Here is a 24,525-nt window from a genome sequence, read left to right on the forward strand (position 1 = left end):
TTGGTCATATCCTCCTCAATATCATGCTCAACCAACTACTCATTCATTTCACTCCTATGCTCAGCCACAACCTCAGTGGAATACACCTCATCAGGGGTGGAGGCCCCAGTACAACACTCCTCCCACTCTTTTTCCTCCACCACCTGCTCAACCGCAACCATCACCTCCTACTCCACCAAGGCAGCCCCAAATGCCTACTCAACCAAACCCGAACCCAAATAACAGAAAGGCTCAACAAGTATATAGTGGGGAACCACCATTTCCAAACCTGCACATTGGAGTAGCTCAACCCAATTACAATGCTGAGGCACAACATTTCCAAACAACTCCTCTTGAGCTCAATGATATTCACCATAGCTCAGGAAGAGTATTGCAAAATAGAGATTATATTGATATCATTGAAGGACCACATCCAGCAGAAGAAGATGCAAAAGAGAAGGTCAAAGAACCATTGGCTGCACTTGATGAAGAGAGGACATCAAAATCAGAGATCGAGAGAGCTCCCTCATGGTTACCATCAAATCCTCCATGTATTCAAGACAAGAATCAGCAAAAAGAGGAAGATATGAAGGTCATGGTAGAAGAAGATATGAAGAATGATCTAAATCAGTAGAAAGGCCAAGGACATCATAGCTATATTGAGATATGGTTCCAGATGGTCACTAAGGTGTAGCATCACTCTCTTTCTCAACTATGCTTAATCCCTTCAAAGTCACATCATTTGGTCTCTGAAATTCGGATATATGTCAAAGCATACATTTCAAGCCTCCACATCAATTTGTCTATCATCTCGTTGTGCACATGGCTCCATTGGAAGTATTCTTATACTTGAAAATGATTTTGTTTTTCAAATAGGGTAGGGTAGAGAAAAAAAAAATGAAAAAATGAAAAATAAGAGGAAAAAATAAAAATCTAAGGTGAAAAACTCCTCGGAGGCGCCTCATATTGGCTCATTGATTGAAATCCTCCATGAGGCGGTCAATGGATTAGAAAGAAGAGAAAAGAAAAAGGGAATAAGATCCCTGGGTGAAAACCTCCCTTGGAGGCACTCAGCACAGGCAATTAGGGTGAAAAACTCCTTGAGGCACCCTAGTTGTTTTCAAAAAAAAAAAAAAGAGAAAAAGAAAAAAGAAAAATGAATTTCCAGTTGTATTGCAGGTTTGCAAGAGGACTTCGGGAAACAGTAGCAAGTGCCAAGAAAGCTCTGAAACCAATAACAGCACCTATCCTACCTTCCCTCACTCTTGTCCATCATTCTTGACATTCTTTCCACCTCACTGTGCTTCTTTTCTGAAAACTGTGTTTTCTACAAGAGGCTCCTGTAGAAATTACAGAGAGCTAGAAATGGATTTTAAAAGCAGTTTGGGGAACATGGAAGCTTCATAACAGGTTTATAAATCCCCAGGTAGTCTTCAAACCTCTCTTCCATCATTTCCAAGTCTGCATTACAGCCCAAGCTCATTTTTTCTTACTGCCAAAAAACTGCAGAATGCTCTGATACAAAAATACATAGAGCAGAAATTTGTTTTTTTCCCTAACTTGAAAATCGTGCATCCATTTAAAAAACTATTTCATGGGGAGTTGTATAGGGATGATGGCAACATGCCCAAGTAATTTCAGCCAATTCTAGTGCACGGTTTCCAAGAAATTAGCCTCCATCACCTTCAGCCATTTTTTCATTTTCTCCATATCCGTGCATCCATTTAAAAACCTATTTCATGGGGAGATGCATATGGGTGATAGTAACATGCCCAAGAAATTTCAGCCAATTCCAATGCACGGTTTCCAAGAAATCGACCTCCATCACCTTCAGCCATTTTCAATTTTTCTCGAAATCCGTGCATCCATTGACCACAATTTTTCTATGGGAGGTGCATAATGATGATGGAAACATGCTCAAAAAATTTCAGGTCAATCCAGTCTATCGTTTGGGAGCTATGGACAAAACAAGTCATTGTCCTGCAAAAGTCTAGCATCAGCAGCATGAGGGTGCAAATCTGAAGGTTGAAGCAGACTCTTGAAGATCGAATCCAGCCAAAAAGGAACCTGCACAAAGCACAACCACATATCAGCAACCAGACAAGCATGCATCCATAGAAACAAAGGCATGCAGCAGAAGGAAAGGCCACAACACCTCATGGAAAATGCATTTGACTTCTAGGTAAGTGTCTAAACCCATTCCTCTGTTGCATCGTATGATTTGAAAACTGCATGGACAAATGAGATGGTTACGATTAAGCGAAATTGGCGGCCAGCTAACTGGCCACCTTCGGCCAGTTCAAACAGCACTCGGTGGGTGCACTTGGCACGTTTGTTCAGTCAACTCACAGAAATCTTAGAGCAGGTAGTGGCAGTGTCCAACACGAATGATGGAATTGATTACAGGCAGAAAACATGAAGTTTCATAATGGCACTGGAGTAGGGACCAACGATCCAAATGGGGATAACGTACCCATCCTTCCACCTCACCTCATCACTGCAAATCACACCATCAGCTTAAGTACACTACGGTAGAAGCCTCCACCACCTTTTGTTTTCATTGGCTTCGATAAGTTCTCGGCTGCATCAACTCACCTACCACCTTCGGAACATTGAAAAAGTCAGTCTCCCAATTTTCAAAACCCTCCCACTTATTGGGCTCTACAGGAGCATTATCGCATTCTACAGGAGCGGAAACACAATCTACAGGAGCCTTTCTACAGGAAGCCCAGAGAGCAGCTCTGCAAAGGGAAAATTCGGGATTTTTATGCCAAATTCGAGCTCGAAAAAGGTAGGCTCAGAGAACCCACTCTGCATTTCATATATCTATAAAAGGTGGTGGGATTTGAAGCGAAGAATTGAGTTGAAGAAAAGGAAAAGTGAAAACAAAAGTCTGCCTGTGTTTTTTTGAAATATATATATATATATATACAGTCTCTCCATTTTACTCTCTGCACTAAAAGTCTGTCTTTTTCTTTCCCGTATTCTCCTGTAAAGAAGGGATGCAACCATAGAAAATCAAGCCTGTTAAAAAAAAAGAGTGAATTTGCATTTGGGCAATCTGTTTATCTTGTGAGAAAGAAAAGCATTGGTTTATATACTCTCTGTTTTGTCAAAATCTTGATTTCCTCAAAAAGCCCGAGAAGTAGATTTAGGTTGAGAACAGGGTTTGAAGGGAGGGAAATTGCAAATTGTTGTTGTGAAAAAAACACGAAAAAATTCCCTCTTTGGTTCCAGAAAGACAAACCTCAGTTGTTCCTCTGTTTTTGGTCTTGAAAATTTGTTGCCTTCCTCCTCACCTAAGAATTTCCAGCAGTCACTAAACATCATGACAGGGGGTTTTATGAGAAAAGAGCCTCTGAATTCCACCAAATTGCATGAACACCTAGAAGTGGTAGCCCTCTTTACCATGGAAAACTGGATGTGTTTCTTTGAGAGAATTCATGGATATGAGGAAGAAGTGACAGAGGAATTTTTAATGTCTTTAAGATCCCATTCAAAAACACATGCTACAATCAGTTTCAGGGGTCTAACCATAGAGCTTGCACCAGAATTCATCAGCAGAATCACAGGACTTCCACTTAGGCTCCCTTGGAGCAAAGAAGAAAAACCATTAGGACAGGTTGCTAAAAATACATTTTTCCAACCTGATGAACAACCTGTAGAGGATAAGAATGGGGTCAGAAGGACAAGTATACCTCATCCATGGGGTGATTTCAGCTACCAAATCATGAAATATATCTCCTGTGAAGGGAGATACAGTATAGTCTATGGTTATAATTTAGATTATTGCATGAACTAAGATATGGAATGCACCTACCTGCATCTAGAAAACTCAGTCTCCCATATTTCCTCCTCCAATCTTTGATAGAGTTTGGCACCAAGTTGAATGCAGGGGTTCCAAACCAACTGGCCCACCATGGGCTCATTAAATTGTTGGTGGGGGATGCCCTCCACACTTTCACAATCCCCATAGCCTGGGAGATTTTTAGGAACATGACTAAAGAGGATGATATAAAAACTCTCATTGATGACCTTGGTTCATCTGGACGTGAAGAGGAGGAACAAAAAGGGGAAGCTGAGAAGGAAATCCATGAAGAAGAAAAGAACACTCAATTTGAAGAAGAGGAACCCCACATAGAAGATGAGAAGGAAACAGAAAAAGAGGAAAAGACCAAAATAGAGAAAGAAGAACTTGAAATAGAGGAGGAAATCAAAACAGAAGATGAGAAGGAAGAACCTGAAACAGAGAAGAAAAAGACCAGAGCAGAGAGGAGGAAACCCAGAACAGAAAAGGAAAAGACTAAAACAGAAAAGAAAAAGACTAAACCAGAGAAGAAAAAGACTAAAGCAGAGAAGGCAGAAACTAAACAAGATGAGAAGGAAACCAAAACAGAGCTTGAGGAAGCAAAGCTAACAGAGGCAGAGAAGACAAAAGAAGAGGAAAAAGAGGAAGAAGAAAGACAACAGTGGGAGGAGGTGGATAGAAAGGCAGGATTCCATGATAAAGAGGAGGATATCACATCAGAAGCATGGGATGTTAGGGAATCCATCAGAGCCATCATGGATGAGGAGATAGACTAGTTGCTCAGAGGATGAGCAACCCATTCAGCAGGGGGTGATGATGAGCCCCAAAAATGGGTAATTATATGGGCTCATTTAGCCTCCTAACTCAGCTTAATCCACCATTCTCATTAGTTTAATGCATGTTTTTGAATATATTTATTCTAATAGAGTGAATTGGGTTAGTCACTTTGCCATGCAGTCTAATAAGTGTTTATTGCAAAAAATTTTGGACAATTTTGAACAAGGACTGGGAATTTATGAGCAAAATGGTAGCCAAACTCGAGGAAATAGGGAAGAGGACTTGTAGGAGGGGTGTCTCCTTCATTAATGACCCATTTCCTTGAATCCTCCATCAGCAGCTTGGAGTACAAAGGCCCACATTGATGATTCCAAGGGGCAGCCGAGCAAGTCAAGTAGGACTGCTATTATCTTCAGTTCTAGGAAGCTGAGTTCCTTAATTTTAGGAGGATTGTTGGGAGTCCCCATTTGTATAAATAAGAAGGCTTCGAGCCTCAATAGGTTAGCCAGTTCTTAGTATATTTTCGCACTTTTTTGCAGCCTTGTACTCAGCTCATTTTCGAGCTCTTTTTGAAGACAGTTTATGTGATGTAACTGCTATTTTTTGATAAATGAAGATGAAACAGTTTTTGAGCTAGCACTGATCTTTTCCAGAGGGCTGAAGCTCTTGGGTTAGGGCCCAACCCAAGCTACCCAACACCTCCTTTGTGTATTTATATGTTTTTTTTTTCATTCATGAGATAATTTCTGTTGTTTAGGTTCATCTTGCTTTGTTAAATTAGGTTGCTTTTGATGGTTAGAATAGTTGTTTTTGTTTCAAGTTGTTTAAGTAAGTTGCTACAGTGACAGAAAAAGATCCAAAAAGGCCAACAGCAGGTCTTGATCTCCTTTCTCCCTTCTTGGGACCATGGTTTGAGGTCAAGGCACTACTACTGCCACCAAAAACACAGTTTTTTCTCTTCCATGCAACTGCTAGTGTGATCCTTTGATTTGGAAAAGTTGATATTGGTCCAGATTTAATTGCTTAGATCATTCCATGTCCTTTTACCATAGTTCTCTCACATGCTTTTTTGTTCATAAGGTACTATTCAGCATTTTCTGGTTTTAGGTCAGAAATTAGGTTAAGATAGACAAAACTCTATTTTTTTGTTCTTGCTTTGGTCAGTTTTGAGAAGTAAATGTGCAGATCTCTTGCAGGACATCCCAGCTCATCATTCCTCCATAAAACAGCTAGCACTAGCTCACTTCTCCCTGATTTCCCAACTCATTTGCAACATTTCACCAATCTGCCCTAATTTCTGTGTTTTTCCATAAAGCTGCTTTCTTGCCCCTTGAACAAATCCAACCATCTCCTTCGTCCCTAATCTTCCTTGACAAGTTATATACCCCCCAACACCTTCATCCAACCTTCATTTCCCCTCTCCCATCATTTTTCCACTCCAAAAACCACTTTCGGCCTCCTCCTGTAGATCCTCCTGTAGAACCTCCTGTAGATCCCTTGCAGCCTCCTGTAGAATTTCTTGTGAGTGATTTTTCAAAGTCTGATTGCAATGGAAGTCTTCATAAGGGTACTAAGGGCTTCTTAGGACCCCTCCACACCTTCCTCACCTTCTACAAAATCCAACTCCATCTTCCTTTGCCACCAAACCTCTGCACAGCCACAATCAGTCAAAACACAAGCTTAATAATTCCACATAAAAATGCTCAAAAGTACAAAAATATGATTTCTTCTCATTTCTCTTCAGAAGTAGCTTGAATAAATGCAATTTACCTTTTCAGTAGTCAATAGCATCCATTTCAGTAGTTTCCATCTCTTTTCTTGCAAAAGTAGGGCTAGTGGGTAAACTAGGGATTGCTAGGGTTTGCTAGGGTTTGCGTTTCATCACAATTTTCATTCTCTTTCTGCAAATAGGATAGCCTCTGTAGAGTTAGATTTCTTCCATCATAGTTAAAAGCTTCTTCTGAGAACTCATAGAAGTTGGCTTAAGCTCATAGCGAACTTGCGCCAGCTAATCAAGTGACAGCCTACAGTAAGAGCTAGTACTTGTGCATACAGCACTGTCGCTTCCAAGTTTGTTACGAACTACAGGGTTGATAAAAGTAAAGAAGGAAGCCCCAGGAGTTGCTGCATTATTGCTGCAATACTGGAGCTCACCATTTATTATGTACTAGATTCAGTTGCAAATCACTACGCCCGATCATGATTTGTATAAATTTGTTTTGAAGAAAGTGCCATGTTTGGGGTTAATCAAATATTTGGTTGTCACTCTTGCCCAGATTCATGTAAAGAGTATAGTAATGGATATAGTAGTGACATGTATCCCTCCTAAATTTGGTATGATATTTTCAAGATCCTGTTGAGCTAAGATTGGAGGAATCTTACAAATGGATATGTCTTACGCTACCATCCATGTTTATTGAGGAGAGTATCTAAGACTGTATAGAGAAGTGAGATTTATAAATATTGTGTGTAATGCTAATAAAGCAATAAATCACCCTATATATGCCATTGAGCAAGAGTTAGGGTGTTTTATTTTAGCAGTAAATGATGGATGAAATGTACAAAATAGAATTGAAGACACTATAACTGTTCATTAGTCTTCATAAAATGGAGCCTTCTCTAGATATTGGGCTAGAGTTAGGATTGTTGATTTCACCTTAAAATAAAAATATCACTCAATATTTCAAATTACATTTTGAAGTCACTAATAACATGGAAAATTATGAAGCTGATCTAGGTGGATATTGTTGGCCACCCACCTATTCCACCTAGACCTCTAGTCAGTTTTGTTTGTTTCCTTAATTATAGCAAAATTTACTATTTTAAACAATTTTTTGGGTCTTCAACTTCTTGAGTTGTTTTGACCCCGTAAACATCGTTTTTTTGAGGTCTGCAATAGGCCCATTAACAATGGTAGGGGCCTACGGCAAATCCTATAGGACTCGAAGAGATATTTCCAATGAGGTATCGTACGTGCCAAATGGAGATCATATGACCAAGTTACGACCCCGGGTTGCCCAACTAACCCCAACCGAGCCCACAAACTCTTGGTGTTTCATCTCTTGGGTTAGGTTTTTGTTTGTTTAGGGTTTTTCCTTGTTGTTCAATAATATAAAGGCCCTTGAGCCTCATTGTAATATAGTTTAGAGGCATGTAGCCACTACATCTCTTCTCAGAGATAAGTTACCATCACCCAAGCAAGTTTATTTCTATTCTGTATGTAAGCATATTTCAGTTCTTTGATATTAATGAACTGAAGTTTTATTTCTGCTACATCTTTGTGTTTATATGTATATATGTATTTTTTTGTGTTCCTGCATAAGTTTGGATCAGTGGTATCAGAGCGGTCTGTTACTTCTTTTTTTTCTTTGCATGTCCCCAACGAGGTCAGGGTAAGAGGATTTAGGGTTCAAAATGGTTGAACCTTTGCAAGACGAACCTCGCAAACCCCGATGGCCTCCCATGGTTGAAGAAAACACAAACGCGGGGGTAGGATATCCTTTCAAAATATTGCTCGAGGAAACCCTTGAGCGACAAAGGAATGAGATGATGGATAACTTTGCCTAGATCCTTCGGTGGATACCCACAGGTGATGCATCTTCATCCAGTAACCACTCTGGAGCTGCCACTCCTTTTAAGGTACAAGTTAACTTTGACATTCCCATATTTGAAGGCTAGATAGATGCAAATGTTGTAGATAGATGGTTAAATATGTTGGAAGGATATTTTTCAATTCATGACTTTTCCAATTGGGAAAAGATTACTTTTGCACTCCTCAAAGTCGCCCCACATGTCAAGTACTAGTGGGAAACCTACTGTGAACAAAAGGACAAGAGCTAATCCTCATTGTTTTGAGCCGCAGCCACTTGGAATTTTTTCCAAGAATCCATTAAGGAACAACATTACTTTGTCAGGAGATATGAAGATAAATACATAAAGTGGACCACGTTGCGGAAGAGAAGGGATCAAGATGTGTCGGAGTTCACAAATATTTTCCATACCCTTCGCATGAAGCTAGGTATCAACTATTTTGAGCGGAATTTGGTACTCAAGTACCACATTGTCTACACAAGTGCATCCAAGATGAGATGGAGTTCCTAGACATCTCCTCGCTTGGCGTCGCCTATCGATACACTGTAAATATCGAGTATAAATTTAAACAAAAGAAGCGAGACTTTGGATTTATGAATCTAAAGCAAGGGAAAGGAAACTAAAAACCACAAAACAAAGGACAAATCCAAGGTATGGCAACCCAGGACAACTCGAGTGAAGCCACAAGCAAAGAACAACACTACAAAGACAAAGAAGGACACAAGGAAATGGTGTGAAATCCATAAGAGCCCCACTCGCAACACAAGTGAGTTTGAGCTAAGCAGTCACTAGTGGCTGAGCTCAAGGCTTTCAAATTAGATGCATGTTCTGACTCTGAGTCAGGAACTGAAAAAGGGAATGACAAAGGGAATTGCAAAGGGAAGCAGATTATTGATGTGGAGCCTAGTGCCGTTGTTGCCAACACCAAGATCCAGAAGGTTGAGCTTGAAGATCGAGAGGAGGGGGAGAGGCTCGTACACTCACATATGTGGGTCAAGGTTTCTCCATTGCAGTTCATTATCAATAGTGGGAGCCAAAATAACCTCATTTCAGTAGAGTTCACAAAGCGGTGGGCCTACAAACCACACCACACCCGCAATCATACACCATCGGGTGTCATCACCAAGGGTAAGATCTTTGCGGCAGCCAACGGTGTCGCCTTCATTACAACATCAATCCCTTCATATATGAGGTATTGTGTGATGTTGCTCCTCTTGAAGTTTGTGACGTATTGTTATACCAACCATAATTGTGGAAGCATCATGTTTTGTATGAGTCTAGGCCTCTCATTGTCATTATTTCTTTGGGAAATGAGTTATACAGGATACCAGAGGTAGAACCACCTATCGACATCTCTTTAATCTCTACAAAGAAAAGCAGTAAGATCATTTCCCAGAACGAGAAATTTTTCTTCCTTATGATTCGTCCTCAGGGCAGGAAGAAGATTGTGGCCACATCTACAACCTCCAGAAAGGGCTCCTCTGCAGGGTAGCAGTAGATGGACAAGGTCGTGGAAGATTACAGGACATCTTCACCTCACCCACAAGGGTAACCCTACACTGTCAGGTCAAGCAGTCTATCGATTTGACCCAGGGCGTGCCGCTACCCATCAGACCGCTCTACCGATGCTCTATTCTATAGAATGATAAAATTAAGAGGGAGATTGAGGAGTTGTTGCAGAAAGAGTACATTAGGCCAATTTCATCACCCTGTGGAAGTCTGATCATGTTGGTACAGAAGAAATATGGCACCAAGAGACTCTGTATTAACTATCGGGTGTTGAATAAGATCATTGTCCATAATAGGTATCCAATCCCACAGATTAATGACCTTCTAGACCAGCTCAACCGGGCCAAATATTTCAGTAAGATTGACCTAAAGTCTGGGTACCAATAAATACCAATTGAACCCTTTGATGTGTGGAATACTACCTTCAAATCCAAGGAGGGCCTTTTCGAATGGTTGGTCATGCCTTTCAGGTTCATGAATTCCCCCACATCCTTCATGCAGCTGATGGATGACATCTTGCATCCCTTTACCAACTCGTTCATGGTATTGTACCTGGATGACATCCTGATCTTTGGACTGAATTAGGAAGAGAACATACACCATATCCGACAAGTCCTCCAAACCCTGTGACATCATAAAATGTGTACCAATTTGGAAAATTGCACTTTTGGTATGACCCAAGTTCAATATATGGGGTACATCATTAATGAGTAGGGTGTGCATGTGGACCTAGCCAAGCTAAAATTTATTCAAGATTGGCCATCCCCAACCACTCTAACAAAGCTATGTGGCTTTCTGGGCCTTGCCAATATCTATCACAGGGTCGTGTTGGGATTCTCTCATATCACTTGGCCTTTGAGTCATGTCACCAAGGGCAAAGCGAAAGAAAATTTCTTTTGGTATAAATCAAAACAGAAGTTGAAGCATTGCCTCTACTCTACACTAATGCTCTCATTACCAGACCTGCAACAACCATTTGAAATTGAGACAGACACCTCCGACTATGTTATTTTCATTTCTTACCCAGCAGGGGCATTTGGTGGCATATCACAGTGAGACACTTTCAGATACAATCTGAAAGTATGCCACTTATGAAAAAGAGATGTATTCTATTGTGCAAGCCTACCGATAATGGAAGAATTACACTTTGTGGAAGAAAACAGTCATCCACATGGATCACTAACCCCTTCAGCTCATACAGACACAAGGGAAGTTGCAGAATGATCGCCATCAGAAATGGTCCACATATCTGCATCAGTTCCATTTAACATCAAGTACAAAAAGGGCAGCACCAATAATGTTGCAGACTGTGTCAGTTGAACATTGTTCATGGCACTGGCCACTGTGCTCAACTCTTTTGGACACTAGACTTCGGGGTGGACGCATCTTTACAAGAGCGATCCAGAATTCGAAAACACCTACTAGATGCTCCTGGAAGGGAAGCAAGTTCCAAATTTTCACCTCCGGGGTGAATTGTTATGCTACATGGGACACCTATGTATTGATACAAGTGAGCATGCCAAGATGATTTTGGAAGCATACTACAATCAGGTCATTAGACACTTTGAGGTAGAGAAGAAAGTGGTAGTGCTCAGAAGTATTTTTATTGGCCAAACCTTTGACAAGATATTGGGAAGTACATCAGACCCTGTACTACCTACACCATTGACAAACCAACAATCAAAAGGCAAGGCCTATATACTCATTTTCCTACTCCTAGTCGACCTTGGGAATCCATCTCCATGGATTACATGCCAGGCCTTCCTTTTACTAAGCATGGCAACGATTGTGTATTCGTGGTCATTGACAGATTGTCTAAGATGGCCATTCCGGCAGCCTGCAAGAAGAGCATCACATCAGAAGCCACTGCTAAGCTCTTCTTTGAATGAGTGTGGGTACATTTTGGGATCCCACAGTTCATTATCTCAGATTGGGATAGCAAATTCCTTAATACATTTTGGTCAAGCCTCTGGTCGATGTTGGATACTAAGCTCATTAAGTCCACGACCTTCCACCTATTAGTTTTTGTAGCATTGGAAGTGTTCTAGCCACGATTTTTGGTGGAGAGGCTAGAATACATGTATTCTCTAATACCCAGAAATCCTTTATGGAAATACTACCTAGAGACGACTTGATTAGATTTATTAGTCAGCTTTTAATATTTCCTAAGTCTAAACTTAGGAATTATGATTAATTAATCAGAATTAATTAATTCATGGTGAGAATGTCCTAGAAAAGTACATGGATCGATTTCTATTTAATCCTAGCCATCAATTAATATTCAATCGTGGTCATCGAAGTCTCAACGGAGCATTATAAGAAGAAGTTGATGGGGCTTGGAGAAGAAACACAAAAAATCAGTTGAGCATTCCATTTTGCTGGGAAATCGATCTCAAAAGTAACAACATTCAATTTCCAGAGGTGATTAAGTGAGGTCGAAGCAATGGGAGAGGAGTAGAGATAATGAGGCTGGAGGAAGATTTTCTAGTTCCGGTGAGTACATTACAAAGAGGCGATGATTGCCACAGAGAGCCAGTGTAGAGCCCTCTTGGGGAGAATTTTGTTTTGCTGGGGAGAAGTCGAGATTCCAAGCACGAAGCTAGGTGGAGGGTACGGAGGCAAAGCGTATCAGTTTCCCAAACATCAGTTGATGAGACAGTGAGAGGATACGCAATTTCGAGCTCGTGGGATGCAGTAATTGCGTAGGCTAACACAGTGACTATGCAGAGGGAGTAAGGAGTAGCTCATTTCTAGTTAAGGCCAGTGTTGGATCACCTTTCGAGTGAGAAATTTTTCTCACTAGTTATTATTGCCAGTTGGGTTGCTAGTTTAAGCATCCATAGGTTGTACTCATATTTTCACTACTGCATAATATTAAAACCCTCAATTGTTGCACTGGTTTTCCATATTTGGGTTTTTCTGGGAACTTAGTCCAAAAATAATGGTGTATTTTTTGTTTTTGCATCTATTTCTTCTAACATTTTTATTTCTTCCACAATATTTTCTTTGTGAAGGTTGCAGTGTATTTTTTTCAATATTTTCTGTAGCACACAACAAATAATTTGTTTAATTAAATTAACAATTAAAATAAATAATAGCAGTTGTTCCAATAGGATTCAGGGTTAGCGAAATTTTCACATGATATCATAGCACAGATTGTAAGCCAAAGATCTCAGTAGCAGAAGGGAAGAGGAATTTCATAGCTCTGTGTAAGAAGCAGTTCAAAACCGCAAAGGAAGCACAATTTGTTGGCCAAGAGCGTCAATTCTTGAGGAAAAATCGATTTCCCTGAGAGAGCAATAGACAAATAGGTTTTGTCCAGTTCGAGGACTACCAGAGGCAGAGGGAGAAACCAGTAGATTTCCTTACAGAGAATATCTCTAGTTGGACACAGTATTTTGTAGTAGTTGCTAGTGCAAAATAGTGTCAGGGGGAAGAAAGAGCACACACTGAGGGAAATTTTCCTCAAGGGACTTCTAGCTTCAGAAGTTTGATTTTTTCTTGCATATCGGCAGTTGTTGTGAGCATATTTACTCACTCCAACAAGGAGTGCATAGAGCCTAGCAACAGCTGAGAAAAAGAGAAGAGGAGGATTTCGACTTGTTTTGCTGAGATGACCACTATTGGACTATGAGATTAGAACATGTTGGATGGTGCTTCCAACTATGTCATCTGGAAGGCAATGATGTCCTTCCTTTTAGATGAATATGGCATGAATTCATTCATAGATGCAGTGGTATCTATCCCCACATATGCATATCAGCTGAAGGAATATAGAAAGGAGATGGCAAGGGCAAAGAGGTTGATTCTTGACGGTGGTCGAGATCACATTGTATCACACATAAAGACCCAGGGAACGACCAAGGAGATGTGGGATACACTTTCCAAGCTATACCATGGACTTTCGAGCAGCGGAAGATGTACTTGGAGGAGAAGTTTAGATGCACCAAGATGTAGAAAGGGGAATGCATATACCCCTACCTCACCAAGATTTAGGAGATCTGGTATCAGCTGTCAATTGTTGGAGCAACACCTCAGGCCACAAAGATAGTATGATTGGCACTCAACAATGTCTCCGAGGAGTGGTAGGTATTTGTCCAAAGAATTTTGGGCAAAGAAAACTTGCCAAGGTGGCACATGATGTGGAATGATTTGTAGCAAGAGGATTTGAGGTGAGACTTAATGAAGAGCTCCATCGGTGGCAGCAACAGCGGATCGAAGCAGGTGGAGGAGGAGGAGAATGTGACCCTCACATCAAAGTGTCCCAGTTAGGGAGTGGGGGGCATAGGAGAAAGAAGAAGGACTTGTCAAAGTTCAAGTGTTTCAAATGTGGTGAGATTCGTCACTACAACACCCAGTGTCCTCTCATAAAGAAGGACAAGGAGGAGAAACAGGACCAGCAGGCATCATCATCAAAGATCGATAGGATTTCCTCCAGGCTAGAGGAGGACTTCGCCATGTTTACTAACATACCCCCAGGAGTGAAATGGGGCGACTTGGTGTTGTAGCCTACATGTGATACAGATGAGCAGGAGTCTTGAGGAGGTCCACCTCTTGAATTAGAAGCTTGCTACAGGAGCCCATAGTATGTCAATAGCAAGATGGACCAACGTAAGTAGATGTATTTAGATGTCAGAGTGACAGATGCAAAGTCTAGTTACATGTTAGATGCCGGGGAGCGCAGTGCAAAGTTGGAAACAGTGCAATTGACACAATGCAGAGTCAGTAGCAGTGCAGATTCCTAAGCGACAACCCAGATACTAGCAGTAATAGGAGACTCAGGTGACAAATGTATCATATTGATCATAGTTGATTCAGTATTATGGATTCTTTTCAGTTGTATATGTTTCAGTTGCAGCAACAGCAACAGATGGAGAGGGAGTTGCAGTGGTGAATCATGCAGTGTTGGCAGCAGCAACATAGATGTAGCACAAATTAGAGTTGCATAGTGGTTGGTGGGCAACAACAGCGAGACATCAGCAGCGTGATAGGAGATGATGCAGAGACAGGGTATTGTTTCAGTGGGTTACAGCACTAGAACACATTCCTCGCTAAGAGGGAGTGTTAGTTTTTGTAGCATCAGATGTGTTATAGCCACGAGATTTGGTGGAGAGGCTAGAATACATGTATTCTCCAATACCTAGAAATCATTTATGGAAATTCCACCTAGAGACGACTTAATTAGATTTATTAGTTAGTTTTTAATATTTCCTAAGTCTAAACTTAGGAAATATGGTTAATTAATCATAATTAATTAATTCATGGTGAAAATGTTCTAGAGAAGAACATGGATTGATTTCTAGTTAATCCTAGCCATCGATTAAGATTTAATCATGGTCATTGAAGTCTCAACAGAATATTATAAGAAGAAGTCAATGGGGCAAATCGATCTCCAAAGTAGCAACATTCAGTTGTCAGAGGTGCTTAAGTGAGGTCAAAGTAGTGAGAGAGGGGCATAGATAGTGAGGTCGAAGGAATATTTTCCAGTTCCAGTGAGTACATTGCAGAGAGACAGTGATTTCCATAAAGAGGCAATGTAGAGCCCTCTTGGGGAGATTTTTGTTTTTCTCGGGAGAAGTCAAGATTTTGAGCCTGAAGCTGGGAAGAGGGTCCGGAGGTAAAGAGTATCAGTTTCCCATGCAACAGCTATTGAGAAAGTGAGAGGAGACGTAGTTCTGAGCTTATGGGATGCAGTAACTACATAGGATGACACAGTGACTGCACATAGGGAGAAAGGAGCATCTCATTTCAAGCTAAGGTCAGTGTTGGATCACCTATGGAGTGAGAAATTTTTCTCAATAGTTATTATTGCCAGTTATTTCTCTGTTTGGATTGCTAGCATAAGCATCCATAGTTTGTACTCATATTTTCACTACTACATAATATTAAAACCCTCAGCTGCTGCACTGATTTTCCCGATTTCAGTTTTTCCAGGGACTTAGTCCAAAAATAACAGTTTATTTCATGTTTTTGCATCTATTTCTTCCAACGTTTTTATTTCTTCTGCGGTATTTGTTTTGTGAAGGTTTCAGTGTATTTGTTTCCATATTTGTCGTAGCACACAACAAATAATTTGTTTAATTAAATTAATAAATTGAAGAAATAACATCAATTGCTGCAATAGGATTCGGTGTTAGCCAAATTTTCACACTACCCCTAAATTGATGGCCAAACAGAGGTCGTCAACACGATGATCGTGCACATTTTGCACATGTACAACTTGAAGGATCCACACACATGGGATGAAATCATCCCCTGTGTCCATCACAGCTTCAACAAATCTCTCCATTGCTCCACTAGCCACATCCCTTTTCAAGTGGGGTTGGGATTCTAGCCACTATTTCCCATTGATGTGGCCATACCATTTGCAGCTACTCAAGCAGATTTGGTTCATCTCCAGTCTGAAGTTGACCAGGCTAACAAATTCATTGAGCACGTCTACTAGAAAGTCCATGACATATTGGACAGAGCCAATGTTAAGTACAAGCAGCATCTTGATCAACATTGAGTGCCACACAAGTTTCAGGTGGGTGAAAAGTTAGGTTACATTTGCAGAAGGAGCACCTCGTTGGTCCCCACCGCAAGCTTCACCCACTCTAATATGGGTCATACACCATCACCAAGGTTGTAAGTGACAATGCCTTTGAGCTCTGCATTCCACCGTTCCTTGGTATACACCTAGTATTCAATGTGGACTGGTTGCGACCTTACTTTCCTCCATTGAGGGACACATCCGACATCGTGGAGCAGTTGACACCAACAGAGCTCAACCCAACTTGGATTGATTAGGCCACAAATGACAAGATCATGGACACACAAATTAATAACACTCGCCAGTAGAGGATCCAACTATATCGAGTTGTCAATGCAAGCCAATTCCTTCACCAGGGACCAGGTTCAACAAAAATTTCCTCACCTCATGGAGCCTTTGCATGCAATGGGGACCATGTCTTCCTAAGGGGAGAGGACTAATCCAAGTTGATATTGGTGGCCACCTGCCTATTCCACCTAGAACTCCAGTCAGTTTCTTTTTTTTCCTTAATTATAGCAACATTTACTATTTTTAGCATTTTTTCGGGTCCTAAACTTCCGGAGCTGTTTTGACCCCCTAAATGGATTTTTATTGAGGTATACAATAGGCCCATGTTGAGACTATGGAAAATATTGTAGTCCTCTGAGATATTTTTCCAACGACGTATCGTACGCACCAAACGGAGATCATATGACCAAGTTATGACCCCGGGATGTTGGTTGCTCAACTAACCCCAATGAGGCCCACAAACTCTTCACATTTCATCTCGTGGGGTTAGGGCTTTGGTTGTTTAGGATTTCCCCTTGTTGTTCAATAATAAAAATACCCTTGAACCTCATTGTAAGATAATTCATAGGCATGTATCGCCACATCTCTTCTCATAGATAAGTTACCATCGCCCGAGATAGTTTATTTCCATTCTATAAATAAGCATATTTCAGTTCTTTGATATTAATGAAATGAAGTTTTATTTCTACTGCATATTTATGTTTATGTCTATATCTGTATTTTGTTGTGTCCCTGCATAAGTCCAGATCAAAAGCTCTAATATTGGGATTAGAGTTAGCTAAGAAAATGAAGGTGCAAAATTTAACAGTGTTTGGTGATTCAGAATTGATAGCCAAACAGGTTAGAAATCTATGTCAAACAAAACATCCTAGATTAAAAGCTTACATAAATGAGGTATGGGACTATGTGGAGAATTACTTTCAAGCTTTTAATATCTCATCCATACCAAGAGAAGACAACATGCATGTAGATTCCTTGGTTGTCTCTGCAAGTACTTTCAAAATTCCAAATTCCCTACAACTGCAGTATCAAATCGAAGTTAAGTATAGACCTTCTATCCCTAATAACTTAAGGCACTGGCAAGTTTTTAAGGATGATGAACAATTGAAGGATTTTTTGCAAACTATTGAGGAGTTTTCTTGCTCACATATTGAAGAAGAAAATAGTGTATTGGTAAAAGAAAGTGTTGTTGATTCAGATGAAAATTTGAAACAAAAAATAGTTGATCATGATATAATACAGTTGTCTAATAATTACATTCCTAAAGGACTAGTTCCTCTTGAGAAATTGTTTGATGAGAATGATGTTTCAAGATTTTCAATGTCAAACTCACAACAAGAAAATATACAGGATTGCAATATTGGTACTACAAAAGAAGTAAGAAATATCAAAATCTCAGCAACTCTGCCACAGGATATCAAAGATAAATATATCAAGTTGTTCAAAGAATACAAAGATGTATTTGCATGGTCATATGAAGATTTGAAAACTTATGATACAACTATTATTGAGCACAAAATTCCTTTGAAACCATGAGCTAAACCATTTCAACAAAAACTGAGAAGAATCAATCCTATCATGTTGCCAATTATTGAGAAGTAAATAAATTGCTAGATGCAAAAATTATTGTTCCCTTAAGATATTCTGAATGGATAACTAATCTGGTTCCTGTTAGGAAAAAGAATGGATAAATCAGACTGTGTGTTGACTTTAGAAATTTGAACAAGTTGTCATTGAAGGATAACTATCCACTACCAAAGATGGATCAATTTCTCCAGAGAGTAACAGGTTCTAACAAGATTTCAATGTTAGATGGTTTTTTTGGATACAATCAAATATTGGTCAGTCAAGAAGATAGAGAAAATACAACTTTCACTACACCATGGGGTACCTTCATGTATGCTAAAATGCCTTTTGGTTTGACAAATGCAAGGGAAACATTTCAGAGATCCATGGACTTAGCATTTGTGGGAGAAACAAATAAGTTCATGGTAATTTATCTTGATGATCTTACAGTTTTTTCAAAATCAGATGCACAACACCTTAAACACTTAAGGAAAGTTTTTGAAAGATGCAGGAAATTTGGAATTTCCCTCAATCCAAAAAAATTAGTATTTTCCATGAAGGAAGGGAAATTGTTAGGACATATCATTTCAAAAGAAGGAGTCACAATTGATCCTAAAAGAGTCTCAACAATCTAGTTAATCAACTTACCCAGAACAAAGAAAGAAATTCAAGCATTTTTAGGGAAAATAATTTTTTTAAGAAGGTTCATACCTAATTATGTTGAGATTGTTAAGGATATTACAGATATTCTTAAGAAAAATCATGAAGTCAAATGGAACGCACAAGCTAGATTTTCATTTTCTCAGATTAAGAAAGAAATTTTAGAAGCACCAGTGCTTGCTAGTCCTGATTATTCAAAGCTCTTTAATATTTTCTCTTTTGCTTCAGACACCACAATAGCAACAATTTTATTGCAGAAAAATGAAGACCATTATGAACAGCCAATTGCTTTATTTAGAAAAGTTATGAGAGATGCAGAACTGAAGTATGATATAATTGAAAAAAAGACCTATGCTTTAGTTCAAGCTTTGAAATATTTCAGAATTTATGTAATTCATTCTCCAATAATTGATTATGTACCTAAAAAAGCAGTAAAAAAAATGTTGACTCAACCTGATATAGATGGGAAAAGGGGGGGATGGATTTCTAAAATAATGGAGTTTGATTTGGATATCAAACCAACAAAACTAGTCAAGGGACAAGGTCTAGCTAAGTTATTGGCAGAATCAAATTGTAAAGTCTTGGGCATCAATTCAATTATGCAGGTTTCAGATAATCCAGAGGAGAAGAATCCATAAGAACCTTCTCTTGTTTCAGAGGAGAAGAATATACAAGAACCTTCTGCTAGCTCAACACCTGCACCACTTCCTTTGCATATTGATAAAAAAAAAATATTATCAGATTGGTATAAGAATATTGTACATTTTCTACGAGATTTTGAATATGCTCTTGAGTTCAATAGGAATCAATGCAAATTTCTTAAACTAGAAGCAATGAAATATTGTATAGTAAACGAAAATCTACATTGGAAGGACCCATTGAATATCGTTTTATTTTGCTTGACTGAAAGTGAAACATATGAGGTAATTGAATAGTTTTGTTGAAGAAGTATGTGAATGGAATTATACTTGGAAAACAACAACACATAAGATACTCAGAGCAAGATTCTATTGGCCAAAGTTATTTGCACAAGTTGGTTCAATGGTACAAAGTTGTATTCCTTATCAAATTTTTGTAGGAAAGCAAAGATTAGCCACTCTTCCTCTTATTCCAGTTTCAGTTGAAGCTCCCTTCTTGCAGTGGGGTCTAGACTTTATTGGTGAAATAGTCCCTTCTTCCAACAATCCACATGTGGATTCTTATAGAAACTAATTACTTCACAAAATGGGTGGAGGTTATTCCTATGAAAAATGCAATTGATTTTGTGGTCATGAAGTTTATTGAAGAAAACATTTTATCCAGATTTGGTTGTCCAAGAAAAATAGTTATAGATAATGCTCAAGCTTTTAGTTCCATTAAAATGATTGAGTTTTGTCAAAAATATCAAATTTCATTAAATCACTCTACACCTTATTATCCACAAGGGAATGGACTAGCAGAATCATCAAACAAAGTCTGATTAAAGTCATTAAGAAGGTGTTAGCAGATCATAAAGAAATTGGGACAATCATTTGAAATATGCAGTTTGGGCAAACAAAGTTTCACCTAAAAGATCCACTGGTAAATATCCTTTCCAACTTGTTTATGGAACAAAAGTTATTTTCCCTACTCAATTAACATTTCCAGTCATGAAACTTTTGTAGGATTCTTATGAAGAAATTGATGGTTTCTCAAAAAGGATCAATCAAATTATTGAACTCAATCAAGACAGAGAAGAATTTCAACATAACCTCCTGCAATATCAGGACAAGATGAAATGTTTTTTTGACATAAATGCTAAAGAAAGAGATTTCAGAAAGGGAGACTTAGTTCTAAGATGGGATGCAAGAAGAGAAGAAAGAGGAAAACATGGAAAATTTGACAATCTCTGGTTGGGGCCATTCAACATTGCAGAAGTCAAAGGAAACAATACTTTCATTCTTCGGAATTTGGAGGGAGAATATTTCTCATTGCCAGTCAATGGGAAATATTTAAAGCATTATATCTAATACTGAGTAAGTTTCTATCATCATCATTGTAAATAAACGATTTGTTTTATTTCCAGAGAAAGTGTGATTTTTCTACAACAATGACTCCATAGATCGAGGAGAAGGAACATGGATCTACACGTTCTCTGCGTCCCACGGGGGAAGCAATCCCCAGATGGAGCCGATGTTGTAATTTTTTTTACCTATGCAATTTATTTCTAAATTGTATAGTTTACAAAACAAAAAATAAGTTAATTTTATTAACACTTTGTAATAAAGTCGAGCATATGTTAAAATGTCGCTTTAATTTAGTATAGGCACAAATAATTTGTTCAGATGCTTTTAAAATATTGTCGCCAATGAAGTTATCGTCCGAGCAGTTTTTAACACTCCAGATCAAAGCCGCTCAAAACGGTTTTGTACAAATCGCCCACCATGATGTGTCAAATTTCGTAAGATTTGCGGGAACCCCCCTCTCATATACAACTTACCACTACTACACCCCCCCGCACAAGCCACCTTCCACCCACTTTCTCCCACCACTATTACCTCCGCCAACTTAACACTTTCACCACCGTAACTGTGAAAATGAACCCTGCTATGTTTCCGATAAAGTTTGAAATTAACCATTTTGGCCCATTTATTCCATCTTGCCAATGTTCCAATACTAAATTCGTGACGCACCAAACATTAACACCAATAACGGCTATTCAAAAATAAATTTGATAAACCCAACTGCCCTTGTTAATCATATTTGTTTCTTACATTTGTCCAGCATCTACAGAATTGCTCAGAGATAATAAACTTTCTGTAGAATTTCCTATGGATTCACAAGCTCATGTAATTTACTAAGGCATAAGACAAGAATCTACTTCTACTTTCAACCAGCGGAAGCCAATAGATCGATGAAAACAATATGAATAAGAAGAAGATAAATTAATGGCATGTAACACAAGATGTATCTAGGGAAAGCCACTACTCAAAACCCCGTTATCTATATCGCATATATCAGAAATATGAGTGAAGATACAAAGCTTGTTCTCACTAGAACAATTCCACACAAGTATGCTCAAATCTCTCAGCTCACAAGTTAGATTAAGCCAAATCATTAGCCTATTCAACAGCTCTCCAAGCCCCTAATCTCTTGCATAATTCCTAGGATGAATAGCCTGTATTTAAAGGGAATTCATGCTTCCAAAGTAGCGCAATCCTAAATTAGGTCCTTTTCCTAATTGCATGCATGATATTTACACCTTAGTAAATCATACAACTGATAGTACACTATCCCTGCACTCTAGTATCAACTGGGTCTTTCTCAAAATCGACATGCATGAGTTTCAGATAAGGGAATCTTCAGTTAACTAGTGTGACACTTGTTGATGCACTAGTGTACCAACTGACTGTTAACTCTCTATTAGTTCCTCAAATAGTTTGGAACTAATTTAACTGAACATAATTCAGTAAAATGAGTTATCTAATTCACAACTAAATTTAAACTCATATTGGACCCCTAAAATTTAGGGAGAACATATACATGACTTTAGAAAGACTTCCAACTCAAAATTCCTAAGCTAATTAAGTTAATTAAGCTTACTTAACTATTTACAAGTTGCTATGAGAATAGAATTCGATTTTAATTCTCAGTTTAATTAAAGGAAAAATTAAACTGGAATTTCTTGTTTCCATTTCTCAACACTCCCTCTCAACAAGAAAGGGATTATTAGCTACCCTGATCCTGTCGCTGTGAAAATCAAATTTACATCTTGACAATGTCTTTGTCAAAATGTCATCATATTGATCCTCCGTGGGAATGTACTCTAACAACATAATCTGCCTCAATACACAATCTTTGAGATGATGATATCGGATATCAATATGCATGGACCAATCATGAAAACATTTATTTTCGGAGAGTTTGATACAACTCTGATTATTGCAATAAATCACAGTTGGATCCATCTGTTGACCAAACAACCCAACCATGATCTTCCTCATCTAGAAGGCCTCACATGCTATTTGACTTGCATCCATGTACTTCACCTCTATCGAACTGAGTGCAATCGATCTATTTTTCTTATTGTGCCAAGAAACTGTCGTTGACCCAATACTGAAGATCCCTCCTGATGTGCTTTTTTGTTCGGATGGACTCCCTGCCCAATTTGCATTGGTGAAGCCTTGAATATTTACTCCCTCTATCTATCTGTACCATCATCCATACTAAGAAGTGTCCCTGAGGTATCTCAATACATGCTTTGTCGCCTTCCAATATAGCTTGGTAGGCCTAACCATCACTTAACGAAGCTGGTTAATTGCATAGCACATATCCAGTCATGTGTTCACCAACTAAATGAGTGAACCCACAAGCTATCTGTAAACAATAGCTTCCAATACTTCCCCTGAAGTATCATCTTCCTTCCTCCAGTTACCTACTAGAGGAGTCTCCATGGGTTTGCTGCTCTCCATGCAGAATCTCCTGAGTATCTCGTTGGCATACTTGCCCTGAGACACAAACAACTCCCCATCTCCCTGCCCTACCTCCATGCCAAGAAAGTAATGCATAAGCCCCGTGTCCTTCATCTCAAACTCTCTTGCAAGGTCCTCCTTGCAAGATTTGATCAGTTGATCATCACCTATCAGTATGAGATCATCAACATAAATTACAATGATCAACAACTTATCTTCCACCACTATGTGGTATAGGTTTGCATTCGCTTCACTCTTTGTGAAGCCCAACTTGGTGAAGTAGCTATCTATCCTTGTGTACCAATCACGAGGTGCTTTCTTCAACCCATACAACGCTCTCTTAAGTCGGCACACATGCAACTTACAGTCAAAGGTTTCAAAACCTTCAGGCTACTCTATGTACACCTCTTCCTCAATCATGCCATTAAGGAAGGATGTATTTACATCCATTTGATGTATCTTCCACCCAATATGTGCTAATAGTACCAATATAGATATGATCGATGAGTACCTTGCAACAGGCGCAAAGGTCTCATCATAGTCAATCCCCTCTACCTATGAAAAGCCACGAGCCACAAATCTAGCCTTATGCTTCTCCACACTACCATTTGCAGCTTGCTTTACCTTATAAATCCAATGGGAGCTCACCACTAACTTGTCCTCCAGTCTCGAGACCACATCCCAAACATTGTTATGAACTGTGGAGTCATACTCCTTCACCATGGCATCAACCCAAACCAACTATTGCACTACTTCCTTAAGGGAATATGGCTCTGGCACAACACATTCGCCCATAAGAGCCATGTATCCAGTGTACCTCTCAGGTGACCTCCTCTGCCTGCACTAAGAAGTGGGTGCTCCCACATTCTCCCATGCATCATCCAAAAATCTGTCAACCTCTCTGGTGCCCTTTCTTCCCTCTCTAGAAAACTCTATCTGAGTGGATGTCTCTATTCCCAGATCCTCTGCATGTGACTTATCCACATCAATATAACGCTCCTCATATGCATGTAGCTCAAGCTCCCTCTCAAGAGAAACTCATGTGGACTTCTCCTCATCAAATCTGACATCCCTATGAACCAATATCATCCTACTTGTCAGAAAGTACACACGATAGTTGTGACATGTATCAGTGTACCCCACAAATATTCCCAACTCTATTGTAGGCTCAAGCTTCTTTCGTGCATCTTTGGTCACATGGAAATATACCAATGACCTAAAAATCTTGAAGTGACCAACATCTGGCCTCTTACCGGAAGAAGCCTCCTATGGTGTCTTCATCTCAAGTATCTGATGTGTTACGGTTCCAAACATAAACCATTGTGTTGCATGCCTCAGCCCACAAGTGTAGTGGTAGGCTCTGATCATGCAACATCACCCTTGCT

This window comes from Pinus tabuliformis, chromosome 4_1 (assembly GCF_031772625.1).
Source record: "Pinus tabuliformis cultivar Carrire ecotype Pingquan chromosome 4_1, CPIR1, whole genome shotgun sequence".
Taxonomy (NCBI): domain Eukaryota; kingdom Viridiplantae; phylum Streptophyta; class Pinopsida; order Pinales; family Pinaceae; genus Pinus; species Pinus tabuliformis.